Raw genomic sequence first — 23,330 nt, forward strand, 5'->3', positions numbered from 1 at the left:
AACACGCCTTTGGAATTTTCTCCTTCAGTCTCTCCATCTCAGCACTATCGACAGGTTGGGCTATATTATTCTTTGTCATGGGGAGCTATCCTGTGCATTGTAGGATGCTTAGCAGCATCTCTGACCTCTATTTTGTGACGACCACAAATGTCCCCCAGACATTGCCAAGTGTCCCCTGGAAGGCAAAAATTGCCCCTAGTTGAGAACCACTGCTCTACTTCTCTGCTCTTGCCCACGTCCTACAACAATTGCACTCTCAGGTTACACTATAGGTATACCTCATAGAGTAATACTAATAGCAATAGCAACTTTTTAGGACATTTATCCCAAATTTAGATTAGAATCTAAAATTGTTACAGTGAATCTCCATGTAATTGCCAGAACCGTGTACTAGAGGATGCTAACGCATTGCTTTCATTTCTCAGACATTGTCTAGGATGGTGCATCATGTTTGACTTCTTTAAAGGTGCTATGCCTTATTATGTGAAAAGACCTCCCTCCCACTAATCACTCAGAAAAGTAGCCATTTAAAAAAAACAGTCTTGTTTGTTTATTTTATTCTGTTAATTGCATCAGTGTATATTTTTACATATTATTTCTGTGTGTATCTAATTAGAGTACATATTTATTGCAGTATAGATGAAAAATACAGTTTATATCTGATACTGTCTGTAATCCACCCAAACAGATGCACTTGTGTGTTCATTAAGTGTTAAATAATCAAGTATTAAGTGCTTTTTATGCATACATTTTAGATTATTGTATAAATGTTTAAGAGTGTTTTAATGAGTTTTAGGGGAACTATTAGTTTTTTTCTCTTACGAGTCCATTATTTATTATTTTTCCCATTTATGATAATAAAATATTTGTTCCTGCTACACAAAACTTTGCCTTCCCACATGTTTCCAGGAGTGGATTAAATTCTGATAATTAGGAACTGTAGTTACATTATCTGAGCACTTACTATGCTAGGCTTTGTGCTAAATACTTTGTATACATTATTTACTTAAAACAAATGACCTCAACAGAGATACCTAGAAAGAAAAGATAGAGAGCAGATGTGGAAGAGAGGTAAAAGACTTCCTTTCAGGTTTTTTAGAAAATATGTAAACAATTCTGATTCTTAATTCTGAAATGAGATCAAAATCCCCCTGTTATTTATTGTACAGATAGGGCATTGCATCCCCCACTTTCCAATCCACTCCTCCATCCTCTGAATTCTAGCCTCTTCACCTACCATGACACTAAAACACCTTTTGCCATATTTATCAACAGCAGTAGACTCTTGTGGTAGATTCAATAGCTTTCAGTCCTTATTGTATCTGACTTCTTAACTTTAACACCTTTGACCATTCGCCCTTTAAAAAATTCTCTGTTCTCAAATGTTAATCCCAAACCTCAATTTCTTGCCTGATCTGCAGACCCTATAGTCAACTAAACACTATACATCACAGCTTAGTTGTCTTACACAGACTCCTGTGATTCCATTATATGACACTGAATTCATCTCATCTCCCTTATCCCAAACCTGCTTTTCCCCTGTGTCCCCCATTGCTGTAACTGGCTTCATATTAACTCAGTTTCTTGAATGATAAGTGCAGCAGAGTCCATGGCTTTTCTCTATTCTTTGCTTTATCCAGTCAGTCATCAAATCTGTTGATTTTATCTCTTCGATAGCTCTTGAGCCCTTTCTGTCTCCATCCTCACTACCTTAGTTCTGAATCTCATGGTTTTTTACTATTTTAGGCAGTAATTTCCTAATTGACCTACCTGGTGGTCAACTAAGCATTAAAATAAACTGCCTATTTTCCCGAAATGACCAATGTCATTTGGTAAGATAAATAACACCACTGACATAGTGGTCAAGTAATGCATAGCATAGAACAAGGCACAGGCACAGCAAGACTGTAGGAAGAAGGCAGTCAGCTCTAGCAAAAAGCTGGGGGCCTTAGCTCAGGGGAGCCATGAAAAACAGCTAAATTTGATGATGAGAAGTCTTGCAGAAAATGCCAACTTCTGGGGTAAGAGCAAGAACAAAGGATCAGCAACTACTGAAACCAGCCAAAGTAACTGACAGGCAAAAACCAGGGAGCAGCCATGGAGGAATTTGTAGGATCCTGCAGAATGCCCTATTTCTTATCCAGGTGACTTTAGGGAACCAGGTGCATGCTTGCTGGTTCTTGTATGATGGCATCTTAAACGATGTCATGCAGCACCTTTTTTGAGAAGTGGGGTAAAATACTTCAGCTTGTGTCCTAGATGATCAGTAAAAGGGAATAACTGAGTAAACTAGTTGGGGAAAAAGATAAAAAATTATGTCTAAATAGAGTCATTTTTTTCTCCTCTAATTCGACCTCATTCTAGGAGATCTCAAGGCAGAGAACTTTGCCTCTGTCTCATATATGACCATCTGTCTCTGCTTATGACATCTACTGCTACATTGGTCTCCCCCATAGTATAATTTTGCTTACTTTGAAATAGGATTCTGTACAACTTGTACTTGCATCTTGCCTTTGTATTAGAGAAAGTGCTGGCATGATATGTTGTTCTTTGGATAGAACAGTAAACAATCTATAAAAATAATTAGTTACAGATAAATAATGTATATCGCATAGGATGTCATTTTAGGTAAAGTAAATACATGAGAATTGGTAGATTCCAAAATATTTCAGTATGTTTTTTTGAGGCATACATTGAAATGATGCTTTGTTGTCCAATCCATATTAACTTCCTGCAAATAATTATTTGGCTCTGAAGAATTACCTTTTCTTAATTTTTTGTGAAAATGTTAATGAAGGTAGATAAAACCGTTCTTTAGCTATCTAAAATGTAACAAATCTATATAGATAAAAATGTAGGCTCATCACATTACCTGGCTAGCTGATAAATAAAAGAAATGTACAAAATGGGTTATAAAGATGGTATTTTTTTAATTTTAAAAAATTTAATCTCATGTAGGCAAAATAAACATAATGATTACAAGGTCTGTTTAGCTCTTCATTTTGAAGTGCTAAATACTTTTATTTCTTCGTTCTAATTATAGTCCATAACTGATTTGTCAGTTTCATTGTCCTCAGGGGTAACTCTGAATCCTCTTTCTCAAGATGAAGAGTTATGAAGCAGATTATATAAAAAGCTGTACAGTTAAGAGAAATTAATAATGATTATAATAGCCATTAATTAATAAATCCATTCTATTTGTAATTATTTATAATAGTTACTAGAAAATGACTTTATGTTAATGGGTCAATGATGGTCTTTATGTTTTTGGGAGCATGGGTATGCAAAAATTTAACAAAAGATAGAACCTGTTAAAAAAAAAATGTCATCTAAATAGCTTGACCATAGTTTTTTTTTCACATTTTTTCTAAAAAGATAAGATTTTTTTTCTCATTAAGACTCTCCACATCCAAATGGCTCAGTGCTGACAACTATCCCAACACCTCCTCCAGATTAACATGACAAAATATCACAAGGAGCAACTCATTGACTCTACCTAATGATCTGATTCTCTGTGAGCTAAAAAAGTTTATCTGCACAAACAAGATGGAGTGTCAGGTTCTACAAATATAAAAGGCCTGAATCAACCAGTATATACCTAACTAACACTGCCATGCCACACCAGCTTCTAGTCATCTATTACACTGGTATAATACTTTATAGTTTGAAGAAAGAATTCACCTAGATTATCACATCGGGTCCTAAAGAGAATCCAGTGAGGGTAGGGCATATTTTGGCCAATGTACACTGATAAGAAACAGACATCTGAAATGTGTCTGGGAAGCATCATGAATATGTCAATTTCCATTTCTACTTAGATAAGAAGTGAAGGAAGGATAAGAAGTTGAGCTCTCAAAAACAGGAAATCGCAGCTGAACACCAAGAGGTGATTCCAACAGAGGGGGAAAAAAAAAATCAGCCTTTATGCAGATGTTCATCTCAGTGCAACAGACTTTTTTGATCTTTTCGAGCAAAAAGAGTCCCCAGTTCTAGGAACCTAAGCACAAGGTCTTCCCTTTATATATTGGCTTCCAACTGGCTTAATTTTTGATCCCTCCTCAAACACTCTGAAGGGGAAGGAGGCACACTTATCTCCTTAGATTATATGGAGCATCAAGAATCAGGTGAGGATGGCAGTGGTCAGACCTCTTAAAAATTGAATTTGAATTCCTGTGTCACTGAACTGGTCCTGATGAAAGCTAAAATCCTGAACAAATAGGTTAACAAAAGAAAACAATCTCACAGATATTGTTCAGAGTGATGGTTAATGTATCTGAAGAGTTCCTTAATCCTAAATGCCATCAAGAAATAGTGAGGGCCGGGCTCGGTGGCTCAGCCTGTAATCCTAGCACTTTGGGAGACCGAGGTGAGTGAATTGCCTGAGCCCGCGGGCCGCCTGGGCAACTTGGGAAGACCTCATCTCTACAATAAATCAAAAATTAGCCAGGCATGGTAGCGCGCACCAGTAGTTCCAGCTACTTAGAAGACTGAGGTGGAAGGACCGCCGAAACCCAAAAGGTAGAGGCTGCGGTGGCCGGGAGCATGCCACTGCACTCCAGTCTGGGTGACAGAGTGAGACTTCAACTCAAAAAAAAAAAGAAAGAAATAGTGATGACCTGTACGCATGGACTAAAGATGGGAAGAGCAGACACTGGAGACTTCTAGAGGATAAGGGTTGAAAAATCACCTATTGGGCACCATGTTCTCTATTTGAGTGACAGGCTCGAAAGAAGCTCAAACCTCAATGTCTTGCAATGTACCTAGGTAACAAACCTGCACAGGTACCCTTGAATTTAAAAAAAAAAAAAAAGGAAGAGAAAGAAAGAGAAGGAAGGGAGGGAGGGAGGAGGGAGGGGAGGAAAGAGGAGGGAAGGGGAGGGAAGGAGAGGAAGTGGAGGAAGGGAGGAAGGGAGGAAGGAAATAAGAAAGGAAGGAAGGGAGGGAGGGAGGGAAGACTGGCCTAAAGCAATTGCATTTTCAGGGTTAAGAAAATGTCTTGGTCACTGACCAACAATGATAGCAGAAAAGAAATCATTGGATAAGTAATGAAGTGACAGAGTGAAGGAAGAAAGGAATAAAGAAGACATAATCAAGAAAAACAGGAGGACGTGATGAAAGTACAAAAAAAATAGGAAAAAACATTGAGCCTCTCTCATTTTTCCACTATGAAAAAATATTTAGAACAAAATTCCTCCCACAGCTATTGTATAAAGGTTTAAAATGCAGGGATTCGCACATAACATAAGACAGAAGTTTATGCCCAAGGTCAATGGAACATTTTTCTTATTGCAAATCTTATATTCAGAAATCCAGCTATGAGGTATGAGAAAAAAAAGAAACATTTTTAAAGAATTAAAGTGTACCTACTTCTCTAAGCAGAAATGTTATCAACACATTTTTAATACTATATTTCTAAAATCAGTAATGCATCTAAGTCATAATATGTTGAGACGGAAGAAATTTGCTTTCTAGATAGTAAAACACATGTATTTCTGCATTCACAAATGTATTCCACTTGCTGAATAGATTTTGATCTCAGTTTTGCTAACATGGGTTTGAAAGACTCAAAATTTTAAGCATTTTCCTTTAGTCAAATGTCAATTTGCACATATATTTAATTTGCATCCAGTCTTTTTTCTCATATATTTATTGATTTTTAGCTTAGCCCCTAAGGTTCTTAAAAATTATTTTCCCTTCCTTAAGATGAGGACTGATCTAACTCAAGTTACACATGTCAAAACTTAGTGGAAAGTAAGTAAATACAGTATTTGCTATAATAAAAAACAACAATACAAATAACAACCTGGAGTCACTTAATCCTTTGCTCTGTAGCAAACAAGGCACTTTGTTAGGAAGCTTGACTAGTTCTGTTTCATTCCAGAACACAGTCTTCACATGGTGTTTTTGTACCTTATTGTAGATTTTAACACATTTTTTGCTTACATAAATTGAAATTGATCAGCTCACATAGTTATATCTACCTGAGGCAAGTATATTCAGGGAATTTCTGTTATTTGGCTAACAGCATTCCCCCATGAACACTCCCGCTCCATTTTTATCATAGTAAAGAAAAGGGGAGAGAAAACCTTTGGAGATGTGGTGATAACGCACACAATTGTGAAACTGAAATGCTTGGCAAATGGCTTCTGTTTTTTTCCAGGAAAAGGTCTTTTGATTGACTTCTGCCTTGAACGATTGTCTGGTGGTATTCTAACATTGGTTTAGCCACCTGCTCTAAGACTACGTAGTTTGTAACACTGCCAGAGATAGAATCTAAAACTTGTGATGCTCACCTCTTCAGGACTATGTCTTTTTTTTACAGGAAAAAGTGAAAAATGGTTTCGAGTTAAGCCAGAGGTCATAAACATCAGCTAGGGGATGAAGAAGGTAATCTCAATTCACAGATTCTTTACATTCAATATACATAGTCCCAATTGTTCAGATAACTCTGAAACCTATTGTTTGGATTTTTGGTTAATGGATAGCTCCGTTCTGATTGGTTGCTGTATCCATTCTCATTGGCCCATTGATATTCAACAACTTTATTGAGGTAAAATTGGTATAAAAGAAACTGCTCATATTTATATAATTTAAATGTTTCCGTATGCATATACCTGTGAAACCATCACCCTAATCAAGATAATGAACATACCCATTATCCCCCAAAGTTTCCTCGTGTCTTTTTGTAATTCCTGCCTCCTGACTCTCCCTCGAGATAGTTTTGTCACTATGCATTAGTTTAATTTCCTAGAATATTATATAAGAGGTTTGTACTCATTTTTGTCTAGCATCTTTCACTGAGAAGAATTATTTAAGATTCCTCCATGTTGTAAAATATATCAGTGGTTTATTCTTTTACATTGCTGAGTAATATTCCATTGTTGGAATACATTATGATTTCTTTAGTCACCTGTGGATGGACTATTGTCTAAATGTTTGGGATTCTTAGAGTTGGGCAGGGTTGGGTTTTATATGCATGCACAATTATTATTGCATTTTCCTCATCTATTTTTCTAGGCTAGTTAGTAGCTCATCATAATGTAACTCATCAAAGGAGTATTTCTGTTTTACAATACATCAACATCTCAGGGTTGGCAAGTTATTGTACTTTCCTCTTTAGTTTGGGCTGGGTCTATATATTAAAACAACTGATCATCTCCGTCAATCAACATGTATTTGGGTGCCCCGAGTAGTCAAACTAGGAAAAATGGCTTATCTGAGATCCTTGAGAATAAATATAGCTTCACACTGAATTTCATTGATTCTTTCTTACTTGCTTTTATGTTTCTATTTGAGGAAATTATCTAAAATGTAGCCACTATTAATGTTTTAACATAAAAATTAGTTACAGCTTTATATGAATATCTTAGCTAAGGGTAAAAGGCATATTTAGTTAGGGGAAAAAAAACTTTTATTTTCTAATTTTGAATGGTATTTTAAAAACTAAGAATGATTTTTTTTTTGAAATTGGAAAATTCCATTAACATTATTACTTTAGTTGAAGAGTATGGGACCAAGATGTGGCAGATTTCTAACTTTACTGATTGGCACTATAGGAAAATGCTCATATTTCACAGGTATGCCATTATTAATGCCCAATCCTGTAGTCCCTTTTCATACAGAACTCCCACTGGGAGTACCACATGAGAAAGAAATGCAGGATGAGACCCGATTATTATAATTCACAAGACTAATTATGACTTTGAGTTTTCCTGGATGAGCTAATTCTTTCTGCACCCTGGGATCAGTAAGCACAAAAATAGTCTCACAAGGGTTTCAGTACATTTAACATTACGTATATTTATATATAAATTCAAAGATATTAAACAGCACTTCCCTTCTCCTCTATTTTCATTGTGGTTTGTTTGTAAAATTACAAAAAATTTTAAAAGACAATGCCACAGGTGTAGTTTTACCAAGAAAAAATAATAATAAGGCACACACCGATCATTTATTTTTTGGCCTTGACTCGTCTGTTTTAAATAGATTGTTTATTCTTGCTGGCATCACTAGTGAATAAGACTAAAGAGGGACACAGGAAAGCAAAGATTAAAGAGAACTTGAAAGAAAGGAGAGCGATAGACAAATAGGATTTGGAAGGAAAAGAGAAAGAGAAGGACGATTGTAGATAAAAGAAGACTGGCAGGGGGGCTCTGCTTAATTTTCATTTTCATTTTCATTTGTGCTGAGCTTTGTGAATGACATAAAATGATAAGGTATTCTTGAATGATTTAAAATCTGCGTTTGATTTTTTGGTTTGACAAATCTCACAAACACTGATTCCAGGGTTTTCTATGATGCTACTATCAACAAATCCCTCCAAGAGTCTTTTTTATTCAGTCATCCATTGTACCTCTACATGAGAGGGAGTTTCTTTGTGTACTAAGTAATTTCCATGTTGTGAGGTTTCTTGTCTTCAGATTCCTCCAGTTTTATGCTTTAGTCAGAAAACTCACATAGCATTCACAAAGAAAACTCAAAGCTATATAGACTTTTATGCCTTTTACAAAGAATTGAAGCTGCGTGCCCCTACCAATATAGCAGTATATTATATAAGGTCAATACTCCTTTTCACATGCCTCTAATATAGATACATTTTATGGGGTTGAACAGCAGACACTGAATCACTCTAGTAGAAATACACAAAACAAGTAATTATAGCCAGTTGCGAAAAATAATTATGCAGTTGTGTGATGAAAACCAGTTTTTAACTGGGAGGGGAAATTCTACCCCCCCAAAAAAAGCATATGGAAAAGCAAATGTTATGTTCTGGGAAGCAAGCCATTCCATAAAAGTCGTAATGCACCTGTATCACCAAAAAGAGGTACCATACTTAAAAAAAATAATAGCACATTGTACACTGGATGTAATACTGTATGCTCATGTACAAGACACAAATAATTACTGCTATTTTCTATTGATTGTTTTGTCTAAGTGACCATTTTCTGTATTATCAAGTCATCAAATATTTTAGCAAGAATATCCTTTATTGTCACTTAGTGCTTACCAGGTAGCTCTTGATAATGATTAAATAGACATCTAGGATCACTAACAGTTCCTATCTGGTGTCAGCTATTACTATCATAAATGTTACTGCATATTCTATGTGTTCAAGATATGTAAAATGGCATTTAATACAGGGAAAACACTATCAGGCTTTAATTGTGATGCAGCATATTTTTCTATACATTTTAAGAGACATCAACAGAATGTGTACATTTCCACAGAAAGCATTTATCTCAAATATCTACAGGGTCCACTCTGCTCTTCCATATACTGAACCCTCATTGAAGTCAAGAGGATTTTGTTTCCTTACTGTTAAGCAAGGCTATTCTGGGCCTTTTAACTGAATCTACCACCATGAATGAACTTAGAGCAGAAACAGCAAGTACAGCTGCATTTAGGCTTATATCAGCATTTCCATTTAAAACATTTTAAAACTACATTTAAGGAATGTAGAGGTTATGACATGATGTGACAAAACCCAAGCATGTGAGCTGGATGAAACTATCTTTAGGCACATTTCCGGGGCCAACGCAGTGAAGTATTTGGCCGAAAGAGAGGGGCTTGGTTCTGCCTCTCAATTTTCAGGACTGTAAAGTCTCTTTTTAATGTCTTAATATTAAGCATATCCTATCTATATGCCATAATGGCATCTGTGACCAGCAAGTAAGCCGGTGAAGCTTGAGGAAGTTTCCATCCTAATCCTTTCAATTGCTTCTTGCTCCTTCCTCTTCCCTACAGTCATAAACTAGGCTCTATACCACTACAAAACGAAAAGAACAAACAAATAAGACTACCTTTGGGGCAATTTCCATGGTTGATTTCAAGCGAAATGCTACTTTCCTTGGTTTAGTCACTTGAGTCACTAAACTCTGAAATTGGTTTAGTAATTTGGGACTAGAAAAGAATTGGTCAAGACAGAACCTTTTAAAATTCATTTTATTACAGGATGGCCAATGTAAAAAAAAAAAGATGACAAATATGTCTATATTGAACATATCTGTATATGCATATCTGCATGCTCTTATAAAATATAGAAACCTTGGTGCACATACCAAAGGCTCCATCTTCATTCTAGCTTAGTTATTGTTACTAGTATCTTTGGGACACTTATCAAGTATAAATCTATCTTTATCTCCTCATGTTCTAATCAGTTTTAGAGCTTGGTAATAAATATACATGTTGATGTGATATATTGCATTGTCATTAATAATAAATTTTCATATACCATATTCTAAATGTTTTAACAGGTTAACATTTTCTGTCAACAATTTTATGATGCAGCATAACCAAACATAAATTCTGAAATTGAACAAATATTGTTCAGTCTTTTGCCATTTTGTAAACTATTTTACTTTTTAAAAGGTAATGCTTTCTTTTAAAACTTGAAAAAATTAATATTTGTTACTCATCTCATGCACTTATTTTGGCTTAGAGTATAGCTGTGATTATTCTGCTTATTTAATATTAATAATTGTTCTCTTTAAAACGTAGATCTACTCACATGGGGTCTGGGTTTTTAAATGTAATGTTAAAATTAGTGTGATTAAGTACTCTGAATTATTAAATATTCATTTAACCACTTCTAAAAAAATCTAAGTTGAATGCTTTTAAAAGTTCTTCTAAAACCATTGTTGGTTTTTATTTTGTAAAATCTGCTGCAAAAATTAGTCTACCACTGTGAAAGAAATGCTTTTAATAGAGAGATGAAGAAAGGGGGGGAGAGGGATTCAGGAGGAGAAAAATGTCAAGTGAATCAATATGATTAATTAAATTAAGTGTAGCTTCATAAAACTCATATTCACAGATTTACACAATAAATTCACAGTGGCATTTAAAGCATGTTTTGAAAATCCCTGAAAAAAAGTCTCGTGTACATGAAGACATTTTTCATCCTTAAATTTTTTAAAAAATTTACTTACATAATAGAATCATATATCTTTACTGCTGACTAGTATATATGTTAATAGTTCTTTGACAGAAAAACAGGAACAATTTTAGGATGTAAAAGTTTTCAGAAAAACTGTATCTAATTTTGCCACTTTCTGGGATTTTATGCTTTGTCTATAGATAACCTTGGCCATGAACATAACAAATAGTTGTTCTTGTTTTGAATTCATATCAAGGTTATTATGGTGTTAACCCATTAAATTTACAACTCTCTATACTGTTCTTCTACTGGGTCACTAAATTGTTGAAACTTAGCAGAACAAATATTTATAATAACAAATGTTAATATTTACAAGTTGCAAAATAGGATGTAGAGGAAAGGACTGGTCCTTAGGTTTCTGAAATATATTGTCAAAAAAAATTCAGGCAACACAAAGACGAAAGTGATACCTTAAACCTACTTGTAGAATTAATATCACCGAATGATAAAAATGACAACAGGGTCTTTAACACAGTATAACACCTAAAATAAGAGATTTCGAGAGAAAATCCAGGTTTAGACTGTAGTTACCGGTGTGATTTGTATGTAAGTCAATTTAACTTAAGAAAATTAATAGTCTTTAGGTATTAATCCTGAGTTGTTTATGATTACTCGCTCACAAAAGTCTATTAATATTAGTGAGTTTCTCCAATCTTGTGTATTTTATATTAGTATAAAGTCTTTTACTCCAGCTTTCATGAAGAGTATATTATATTGCTTTCACAAAAATTCAAGCATAGCTCAAGCTATTTTAACAAATGACAATTTTTTCCCCTGTAAAAAAGGTTCCAAGATAAAGATTTTACATCACAGAGAAAATGGAGGAAAATTGAGAGAATACTTTATTTTCTTTATTACTTGCTATTGATGATGAAAAACAAGGAAACAAATGCAATTGGTAAAACAAACCCCAAAGGAAGTTTCAAGTATCTCAAACAGGGGGAATATTCTTAGTTGTAAACAGCTCAATTTTATTCTTGAACCTAAAATATGTATCCCTACCCCCCACCCCAATCTTGCTTCCAATTTCAATACTCCAGCCTTATCAAATAAACACACTATTGTTAGAACAGAAAATCCAGCTAAGGTTTGAGAGCTGCTGCCACGTCCCTCTCTTCCCAGCACAATTCGGTGCCAATAGCTTTTGGAAAAGGGAAGAAAGAAAGGTCTGCCACTGTGGTGTGTGGAAGTAAAGGGGCAGAGGGGCATCACTTCAATCTCTTGGCTCTGGTCCTTTCTCACTCTCACATCTCCAGAGAAAAGAGATGCTCTTCATTCACAAAACAAAACAAGAAAATCTCTATAATTATTTTTGGCTCAGCTCCATTGAAATTCATTCTCCTGGAAGCGTCTCTGTTTTAGATTAAAACAATGCTTAGAATATTCATTCTCTGCTCCCTCTTTCTTTCTTTCTCACTCACTACCCCTGCATGCCACCCACCCCCAACCCACCCACCCACTCCCATTTTCCTCTTGCTTTCTATTTCTCAGTCTTGGTTTCTTTTGCTCCCTGCCCCTGCCTTTGGTTCTATTTTTCCTCAATTGTGCCAAAGTTAGGCCTCAGAGGTTGCTAATACCAGTGCCTACAAGGGCCTATGCAAGATCTCCATGCTTAATGTCAATTGTTCAAGTCTTATCTCCTCTTCTAGCTAGGGAATTCCCCCAGTCCCATGTCACTGGTCAAATTTTATGATTGTTGATTTGTGGATATGATGTTTCCAACCAAAAATAGATCATTTCTTGTCTTCACTTGTTCAGCAAAATTAGAAATAAAATTTAATTTCTCTTTCTTACAGCCCTCTCTTCAATATCCAGTCCTCAAAAGATGAATGAAATCTTCGTTGCCCATAGTAGGTGGTAGTTATTAAATTCTAGCAGCAAAGCATAGAAAAAAGTTATTTTAAAAATCCAAATTCCATTATTTAGTCACCCACAAATCTTAATGCATGAGACAAAAATATAACTATTAACAAATTTTTATCACTAATTTCAACTTTGATTTTTTTTTTTCCTTTAAGGTAAAAAAAAACTTTTATTCCCTTTTTTGTTAAGGGAAAACAATTTCAGCAAATGGAAAGTAGAATTTCTGTCCCAAATAGAATTTGTGTGTGCATATTAACACAAATTATCTGTGCTATGAAACATGGGATTCTCTTTCTTGAAACAGTAGATTCATTGTGGATTCTACTACAAGGCAAGGATTTTATTTATAAGGTCTTATATTTTGTGGAATTCCAATTTCTTATCCCTTTCCATTTTTTGCGACTGTAGACAAAAGTGGCTGATCAACCTTTTTACAGAAAAAGGTGGACCTGATACTTACTAGCATGAGCATTAATGTGTTTTTCTATCTCTCATTTTCTAATTGCAATAATTAATTTGAGTTTGTTTCAGATTATGGTTGTTAGCAACAGCATCCTACCTTTGTACTCATCACCCGTGGGGTGAGCATCATATTCAGGGGTGCATTTTTGCTCCTTTGAACAATGAATATTTCATGGGTATAGTAGGCACACATAAGTAAGCCCAAGCCTTCCTGCACTATATTGACAAACAAAAATAAATCCTGACAGTTGCCCACATGTGACATGTCTCTGGGATTTCCTATCTGCTCAAGAAAATTAGAAATAAAATTTCAATTGTTTAAGCAAGTATTTAAAAGAGTTTGAAAATATATTTCTAAGACTTCACAAGATTGCTGGACTCCATTTGGTTTACCAAATAAAGGGGAGGAGGCAGAGGAAAAAAAGGAAAACCACACAAACAGCTGTTAATTACACTGTAAACATTTAATAAATATTCTTCCTTTCTATCCTTTGCCCTTTTCAAAAGGAAAGGTAGTAATTTACATGTACGGTGCTTCTTTCCACTGTTGTTTTATTTATTTTCTTTCTGGCTTCTTTTCACTTCTGTAGAGAAGAGGTGGACATGTTTGAGAAGATAGAAATGTTTACCTAGTGCTTTATTTTTTTTGCATAAAGAAATTGCCTACCTTGTTTTATGACCTCTGTTAAACCACTAATCTGGAAACTGCATTTTAATTACAAAATATTGTAAAGGGAATACATTAGAAATACACAAGCCTTGATTCTGAGCCAAAAGAAAGGAAGTTTAGCAGCAAAGTATGGGGCAGGGATGGTGACGTTTGGGTCCATGTGCATGTTCAACTCACACATTCAAGCAGTGCAATAAAGCAGGGAGAAAACAGCTGATACACAAAAGGGACCGTCTAGACAGTACCCCATCAGTCTGGCTAAATTTGGTGCTGGCATTCCCAATGGGATTGTAATATAATTGTTCTGGTGTCTGCGTTCATTCCCCCTGTCAAACACCATTCCAGATATACATCCTTCTCCCCCCAAACCTTCTTCCACAAATATGAAGGCCAGACCGTGCCATGTTGGAGAGGGCATTGGATGGCTCCAGTCAAAGAAAATGTTATAATTTAGCAAAATCACATAGTTTAGTTTCTTTTAAAAATCCCCTGTTACAACCTAACTCCAAATAGAATTAATTTCAGTCAAATTTTTATTATTTAAATTAAGGACATGAAAAAAATTAAATGTGAATACAAATAATCTTAAAATATGGAGCACCTTGGAAAAAAGCAAATAGGCCTTTTTACCCTTTCATATTTATTGACCTCTGTCAGAAAATTTAACAGAAATCAGAGATGTGAAAGTGCAATGATGGACATGGATCATAAATTCTAATGAGGAAAGGCTAATGAAAAAATGTTAGGCAAAAGCATTGAAGAAATGCAAGTTGTGTATTTCTTCTTTCTTGGGTTTAAAGTCATAATATTTGTTTTCCTCTAAATATTTTTTGCAAGTTAAATTTCTGCTAAGTTATATATGAATGATTTCACATTTTAGGCTTTTAAAAGCTTAGACAGCAATATTTATCCACCCATTTTGTAGCAACTATCAATTATTATTTTTTAAATATTCTGATTTAAAACATTGAGAAAATAAAAATCACTACTTATAGAATAAAATAAATCCAAAAGCACATCATTAAAATGAATAATACATGGAATAGTGACAAAAACGTTCATAATCTAAAATCTTCCACAACACTGAAATTAAAACTGTCAGGTTCCTTTCTTTTTTTTTTTTCCAAAGGAAAACACAGATTGTAGGGTTGCCATATAATATAACTACCAGATACACTTATTTTATTTTCTGTTTCAACATGTCATCTTTGAAAATTATTTGGATATTAAGATTGACCAGAAAACCTATTTTTAAGCCTTTTTTTTTAAACTCCTACAAAAATGATTTTGGGAAAAAGGTTGGGCTGTTTGTTTTGTTTTGTTTTGTTAAGTGTGGATCAGATTTGTGCTTCAGATTCTGGAGGTATAATAATCCTTTCCCTGATGTTGTAAATAGAAAATTTGTCTCCCACCTCCCAGCAGTTTTGAGATGCTAGACCATCCCAAGTGAGTGAAGAAATAACCCAGCCCCCACCAGGGACCACTCTAACCAACGAAAAATCAAAGAAAATACTTCAGGCACAAGATCTTGCCTTTATCCAACTTCAGGAGGCTGAGAGACAAATACATCAACCAAAACAGGACACAAATGAGAAACGGCTGTTCCAAAAAGAAGCAAGACACTGAACCTCAATGCGCACAAAGACAGAGCACCAATTGCTTGGAAAATCACCACCAAAGCAATCAGGAAATACTCAGATACGTTTTATAGATGTCTTAAAATTCTCACGTGTAAAAGAAAAAGTAAAAATAAGTTTAATAGCATATAGCCTTCCATTTTCTATTCTAAAAAATATGATTAGTGATTTCATATTTCTTCCTTCTTTGAATAAAATGGCTATTCTGAATTTACACATGGATGCTAGAAACAGAATCATTAAAAAAGATAACAGCATTATATTTGAGCAGCGCTTCTGCCTGAAGCTGGTTGCTTTCCTTGCAGTTTTTTATTCACTTTATGTATTTGCTTACTTATTTTAGAATATGTACTTGGTACAAAGTGAAAGGAAGGCATCCTGTAGGCCTCTATGAGATAAAACAGTGTAGCCAAATCTGAGTTTTATACTTAGTTTCCAACTACTGAATAATATCCTATGAGACTTAGGTCTTAACTGGATTAAAATGAATATATTTGTGCCCCGGCTCTTTCAGCAAACTCATGTGCATGTGAATTGAGGGTGTGCAGGACACTGGGAGTGGGTGCAGGGGACAGGCCGGGTGTGACTGTCGGGAGCCTGCAGGACGGTGTGGGCTGCCTGGAGACAGGGAGAGGAATGCAAAGGAGCAGGCCTTGGGGTCTGCTGCGTGTCGTCGTCGGGAGACGCAGGAGTTGCTTAGCTGGGAAATGATGGGGGATGGGAAGGGAGGGTGGGGAAGGGGGTGTGGCGTGTGAGTGTGTGTGAGTGTGTGTGTGTGTGTGTGTGTGTGTGTGCGCGCGCGCGCGCGTGCGTGCGCTCGCGTCTGAGGTCTCAGGCATGACTGAGCCTCGAGTTTTTGTTCCGTCGGTTCCCGGCGTCCCCAGGCTGGAGTTTCAGGTTCGGGGTGGAGGAGTCCGTGGCACAGGGACCGACGTTCGAGTTTCTCTTTCCGGACCTTCCCTGTGGCTGCAGCTCGGAGCATTGCTGTGTGGAGGCGTCGGGGTGGGGGGGTGGGGGAATCAAGGGAAAGGGGGTCTTCTGTCTGCAGCTGCCCCTCTCACACTTGAATAGAAGAACTTTTTTTTTCAGGGGTAGGGAAGCTGTGAATACCTTTCCCAATAAGAGATGAGGCATATTGAAAACTATATTAAATTACCCTGATTAACAATTTAGCCACGAACAGGGGAGCTTTGGGAGATCTCTATAGGCAGGACTGGGGGCTATTCATGCCAGCAGCTAAGAGGTCGAAAGGTTTCTGAAGTTCACAGGCTCGGAGCCTTTGTTATGCTAACAGACAATCTCAAATCAGCTGCCTAGTGGAGTGTGAAATATAAATGATTCCTTGAGAACTTCCAATAAGTTGTCACTCTTGCTCTCCAAATACCAGGACAGGCTGCTAATTTCTAGCAGGCCCTTTTGCAACATTGCTGGCCCTAAATGAATGCCTTTGTAGTTCAAATAATCTTTTCAAGGGAGCTGTCCTATCACCATAGCCCAAATGCATCTTGGTTTTGACTATTAAATGAAAATCAGGACTTGGCGGCGCTTGACTTTTCCAAGCGCCCGATGTTTGGGAAGGGTGGTGGCGGCTCTCATGTACAAGTTAGCACCACTGCAGGAGGGCCAGGGCATTCATAACAGCCCCCAGCCCCCAGCTACCCCAACTCTCACCCCCACTCCCTACTGGGAACAAAGCTCTAGGAGAGATTTACGTGTCTTCCCTCAGGCCGGACTATCTTCCTCTTTCAACCACACCAACGTTTCTCTGATTTATAGAACCTCTGTCCAAGAGGATAGCCGGCTGACTTGCCAGCATCTGCCTGGTCACCTCTAAAGACCAACTTTGGGGATGGACAATTCACTCTTCAAGGCAGACGAGGCCAAGATGTGTGTCCAGGCCATGCCCCTAGGCTCAGATGCCTGAGGATATTATTTTATCATTTTCCCATAAGAAGGATGTGACCATGGCTTGTGATCTTGAGTGTGACCTTTGGACATGTACAAATGGATGGAAAGCCAGTCCTGGCTCTCTGGGTTTAAATGACAAAGCTTTAAAAATAAGGAAAACCAGTCCCCATTCTAAACCTCAGACAAGCTGAGGGGTGTGAGGATAAGAATTTATCAAAGAGCATGTGCTCAAATTAAACATTCTAGTGGAAAGAACACCACCATTTATACAAATACAGACAACATACAGAAGAGAGGACAGAGATCCAAGGAAATAAGAACTCCATTTGCATTATTCTTTGCAAAGGAAAGGATTAAAACCTTAGCAGTAATAACTTGGGTCTTAAACATTTTGATGTCTCTGACACCACAGCCTCAACTTCCTTGCTGAACACAAAAGGTCCATGATTTCACAGAAGCCTCTGTGTTTTCCAAACAGGGCAGGTCTGATTTTTGAGGCACGTAAAAAACAAATGGACTATATTTCTTCGTATATTGACAGGGTAAGTTTATAAACATATGAGCAATATTTAAAAATACATCCTTAAGTAACTTTATACAGCTGGATGATACAGAAAAATCAAAGGCCTTGATCTCCCCTCATCTTATTGCTCTTCTAACTACAATGATTTAAACTTATTACATTAAAAAAAAATGGGAGGAAGTCTGTGATAACTGGTATAGAAACTGGTTTGAGTAAACAATTCTTTTCACTAAGACCTATGACCATATACTAAAACATGAACCCGGGATAAATAAGAATGGTAGTATGACTTTTCATCAGTTTTGAAATCATCTAGCTTACATTTTAAAATCTTTTGTGAAAAGCCAGGACACAAACCACAATTGTAAAGAACTCTGGGATTCAACTCAAAGAATTTGGTCCTTAGAGCAGGAGACAGTGTTTAAGAACCAGGTCATTATTTGTCTTTCAAATCCTTATTTGTTTTGCTCAGTAAAACAATCTGCAAATAACATTGCCTAGGAAAATTAATTCAGATGACTGACATCACAGGAGTAAAAGTTTATGATTTCTTCTGCCAAATATCAGAAATAGACAACAATTCATTATTGATCCATTCACACCCTTCTCAGAGGGATTTAGTATGTTTGTTATCCTTATTTCAGAGACAGTAAAATGACTGGCTCTGCATGCACTTCTAATTATACAAAAAAGAAGGCAACATTGATAGCTAAAAGTTTGGCAGTTGTGATACAAGGTGTTTTAATTTAACTTTTCACCCTGTTTCCATTTTTAAAAATTGAATTAATATGAAACTGTAGAGTATCTACATGTTATTGACATATGCTGGGCATTCAAAGAAGAAATACTTTCCAAATACTTATTTTACCACTTCGGAGTGTCCTCTCTCTTTCCATCTTTAACACATCAAAACAGGGAAGAAAGCGCTTTTGTGTTATAACTACAGAGAAAACATTTGAGAATGTGTCAATGCAGTGAATACCAGCACCAGTTTGGGGGTTGGTTTGTTTTTTCCCCCTGCCGTGGTATTTCTTTTCCCTTTGCTTTGGCAGTCTTTAAACTCTGGCCACTTTGAGAAAAGCAATGGTTGAAATGAAAAGTTAGAACAAATTGCATTAGACCTGTGTGTTGTCAGAATATGAGTGTGATGAAAGCAGTGCTGGGCATTACAGAGCACAGCAGAGCTCCACGCACAGAAAATTAAAATAAAACTATAAGTGAAAGCTGATCTCAAAAAAACCCCAAAAAACAAAAAAACAAAAAACTCTTTCTTAAATACCTATGATCTAAGAGAAAGGGAATTCCTGTTTCAAAAAAAAAATAGTCTCCAGGGTTGCCATCTCTTCATAGTGGGGGTGTTTGAATGTGTGTGTTTGTGTGTGTGCGTGTGAGTGTGTGTTTGGGCAGAAAAGAAAGAATGAAGGAGGAGGAAGGGCAGATAACTTTCCTGACATATTAATTCTTTAGATAGCAGTAAATGAATGGTCCAAATAGACATTTGTTTCCCTTAATAGGTTTTGTACAGGTCTCTTACAAGCTGTGGCATATGCTTCATTTATATGTATATTTATTTAGAAGGTTAGAGAATAATAGGTGTAGCTTGTCTATAGTCGCAGTTATTATTTAAAGTCCAAAGAGGTTACAACTTTTTTTCTACTCCAAACATGAATACAAAGGTCTCTTGTCTATGCCTCTTGCTTTATGTTGAGGGCCAATTAAAAATAAAGATAATATTCTAACTGTAGAGCCCTAGGAGGAGAAAGAATGGGACTAAAAGGCAAAATGGCTCCAAGATGGCTGCCTCTTCCTTCTTTCCCCTCCTTCTTGCCTGTTTTCCACATAGAAATTAATGTAATATTTTGTTTAGAAATCACATTGTAGGTCATTTGCAAATGAGGCAGCCTCTGAGGCACCAACATCTGCCTAGAATACCCTCATGATGCCATCGAGGTATGGACAGAGATTAAAATGCAAACATTCAAATATATTTAGTTTTGTACATAGTGACTAGACTCACACAAACACACTTGAACATGTGAACAACACACAGCTGTAAATGGAATAAAAGGCCAAAATCCTTCTTAATTCTTAAGACTAAAGGGCAAGGGAGGACGCCAGGCCAACACCTTCCTCCCCAAAGGTTAGAAATTGCACTGTTCATGGTCTGGATTCGATTTTTTTTAAAAAAGATATATCTTACTGATGACTCTCTCATTAGGCAGACTTCTGAAGTCTGGGGAGACAAGATTTCCATAAATTATCTCTAACTCATCTCATGCTGGTGCAAAATACAAAACCAAAATTTTTTTTTTTTTTTAGATTTTTTAATATTTTTTTTTACAAAGAGAATACCAGGCTAACCAGCTTCCTGACAAACATGTTAAAAGATTAAGATCGCTAGCGATTACTACTATTAGTTATAATCTATTTTAAATAATAAAATCCCACTCATAAAGCTGAACTAAAAATATTATAAGAGATAAATAAAAGTATATTTGCTGCTTTCTAACAGATTTATAGCAGGTTTCTGTGTAGACTTGACTGCACTAGGCAAAGAACAAAGCAAATGGTGTAGTTCCTATAGGAAATATATTAAAAAGAAAAAAAAGGGAAGAAAACCCACAACCCTTTATCTAAAAGCCATCAGGGACAAGCACTCAATACAAGTTAACAAGCAGGAACTGATAAGATAACATTTATATGAGGTCAGAAGTCAAATGCCAGTCAAAGGCTTTTAACCTCTTGGGTCATAAACAGGAATAGTTAAAAGTGAGAGGTAGTTATTTATCGGATTTTAAGGGTACCTGATCATTGCCAGAGAATCACCGATGATGAAACTAATTGGGATTTATAGAAAAAAAACTTTGTAGCTGTTCAAAGAAAATTAACCTACAAACCCACGATTCTTCAATTGGTAGGGAGAAAAACAAACAAAAAGCCCCTCTTTTGGGAGAGAAATAAATCTAGCAATTTGAACAGTCAGTAACAAAATCTCTCTCAGAAGCAATAATTTATGGCTAATGAACATGTCAATTAATATATAGTAAATGATATTTTAATAAATTCTGTATTAACAACGTTAAAACAAAATAAGCATTACATAATTTATTTCCATTTTTTGTTCTCCTTTTTATTCCTTTTCAGACCTAAATTAGATAGAATATAACTCTAATATTACAATACTTCTTGCCCTCAGAATGCCATCATTTATAAATTTAAATATATATATTCAATACAATTATTTTTAAACATTGGAATATTGAAACTGCTTGATTAAATTTTTATCTTAATCTACCCAGAGAAACAGATGTCTCTTTTATTTGCTGTCAGAATATTTTTCTTTGTTTTGATTTTGTCCTTTTTGTCTTTTTTCTTTAGGTTTACATTCCAAACTCCCAAACAGTTCCTGGTCCCTGAATTCATGTTGGTTTATATTTTCAAAGCATACCCACCCCCCTTTTTTTTTGCAATAAAAGAAAGCAGATCTAGATATTTCTTTCTAGAGAGAGATAGAGGGATTGTTGTTAGGCCTGCTAAGGCCCACTGTTTCTTTAAACAGAGTCCATAATACTCTAGGCGAACATTGTGGATTTAAAATGCTTTTAAATATTTATCACTAGTATTTTATCATCATATTCAAATGACACCTGGAGTGCACTCACCTTTATTGACAATCTCTGTTCTGAAAGTCCATTTGCTTCCTTAAAGCCCCCCAAGCAGAACAAGGACTACCCGTTTTCATTCAGTTAATGTTTAGTAAAAAACCAAGCAACCTTAATCAGCATGCTGATTGCATCGTCAACTAACAAATAATTTACTACTCTGAGCATTGCATTCCATTAAAAGCTCATTAAATTTTCTGTTCTCCAATGGGAGGTTTAGCTTTTGAACTGCATGCTTTTGCTTCAAATGATCATTTATTCAATCTTTGCAAAAATGTTGTGGGTTTTTTTTTCCTAAAGTATAGGTGAGCATTTCAATACCTATAGATTGCAGACATATAGAAGCACAGCCCAGGGTTTGAGAATGTTCAGTTTGATATTTAAATCTGTTTAATAAGAATTCAGCACAATCTCTTATACTTTTAGGGAATCCTGAAATAGCTAAGTGGTAGCTGTGGTTATGTGTGACCCAAACATAGTTTCAGAAATATTAATACATAATAGACAATATCGAATTCTTTCTTGATAGCTTAAATTTGCCTTTCCCACATTAGAGCTATTTTTAATTTTATTTTTATTATTGGAAATAGCCATTTGCTGCTGATTTAGAAGGGGCATGACACCACAAAGCCCTTACCCTATTTGATGCCAAACGTAATACCTCGGGGGTGGGGCTGGGGGAGCAGGTTGGTGGCTAGTTACCCAAAGAAATCCACATTTTTCTGGGGTTTGCACGTTTTATTTATTTATTTTTATTTTACAAACCCATAATCCTGCTGAATTGTTTCCATGCCCAGACTTGTCTAGGAAAGAGTATATTTAATATTTTTAATTTAGGGAAATGTAGGGAAAAGATGAGGTCCCCAAATTAACATGCATCTTTGGATTGCTAATTGTGCTCGTTGCAAATTTGGGTCATTTTGCATGAGCGACTCTAATGTGGGGCTGAGACTGCCACGCCGCCCGCGCAGTGGATCCCTGCTTCCCCGCGCTAATCCTGCGCGATGATTGTGTCAGGTGCAGTCCTGTGTGCTCTAGCAGCTGGCGCATCCTCATCATGCAAATCAGGCGACTCCTACAATCAGAGGCTCGCGAGTGTGAGGCCTGATTGCGGAGGGCAGCCTAACATACTACACAGACTCTCACTTTCAAATCCTGCTAAGTGACAAGACAACCGCAGTGTCCCTCCAATTCAAAATCAACCTTTCGAAAACAAAACAAGAGGAAGGGGATGTCTGCAAAGAGGAGGATAGCTCCATGTTTGGGCAGTGAACCTGTTTCCGTGGGCTTCATTTAGACACAGAGAGCATGGAAAGTGCATCTCAACAAATAATTATTCAGCTCCTCTTCTGTGCAAGACACTTTGGTTTAAGAGCTGTGGCGAATACAAAGGTAAGGTGAGGGGGACACACTTCCTGCCTCCAAGGAACCCTATCGCTTGATTGCAGAAAATGGTAAAGATGAAGATAATAGCAGAACGATTATTAAGGAGCAGTCACCAAAATCATCCATGAAAGCCAGAAAACAGACTTTCATGGGAAATATTTAGAGATGGCATAACGGCATAGAGGTTTTAGAATGAGGTTTTGGAAGTTCGGGGTTCAAATCTCAGTTTTGCTGCTAACTTGCTCAAGTGACTTCGCTTTTCTGAAATATAACACCATCATCTGCA

The 23,330-nt window shown here is 36.3% G+C and overlaps 1 long non-coding RNA gene across 1 annotated transcript in view; it reads right to left on the reverse strand.

Annotated features, from left to right (window-relative positions):
• Positions 1–21,770, reverse strand: part of LOC103275063 — a 40,479-nt gene extending 18,709 nt beyond the window's left edge. Inside the window, exon 1 of the long non-coding RNA XR_505290.1 lies at positions 21,659–21,770. This is a non-coding gene — a long non-coding RNA (uncharacterized LOC103275063). The remainder of the gene's footprint in view (positions 1–21,658) is intronic.
• Between the last annotated feature and the right edge of the window lie 1,560 nt (positions 21,771–23,330).

Source organism: Carlito syrichta, unplaced genomic scaffold, assembly GCF_000164805.1.
Source record: "Carlito syrichta isolate Samal-C Ts95f unplaced genomic scaffold, Tarsius_syrichta-2.0.1 Scaffold115580, whole genome shotgun sequence".
Lineage (NCBI taxonomy): Eukaryota > Metazoa > Chordata > Mammalia > Primates > Tarsiidae > Carlito > Carlito syrichta.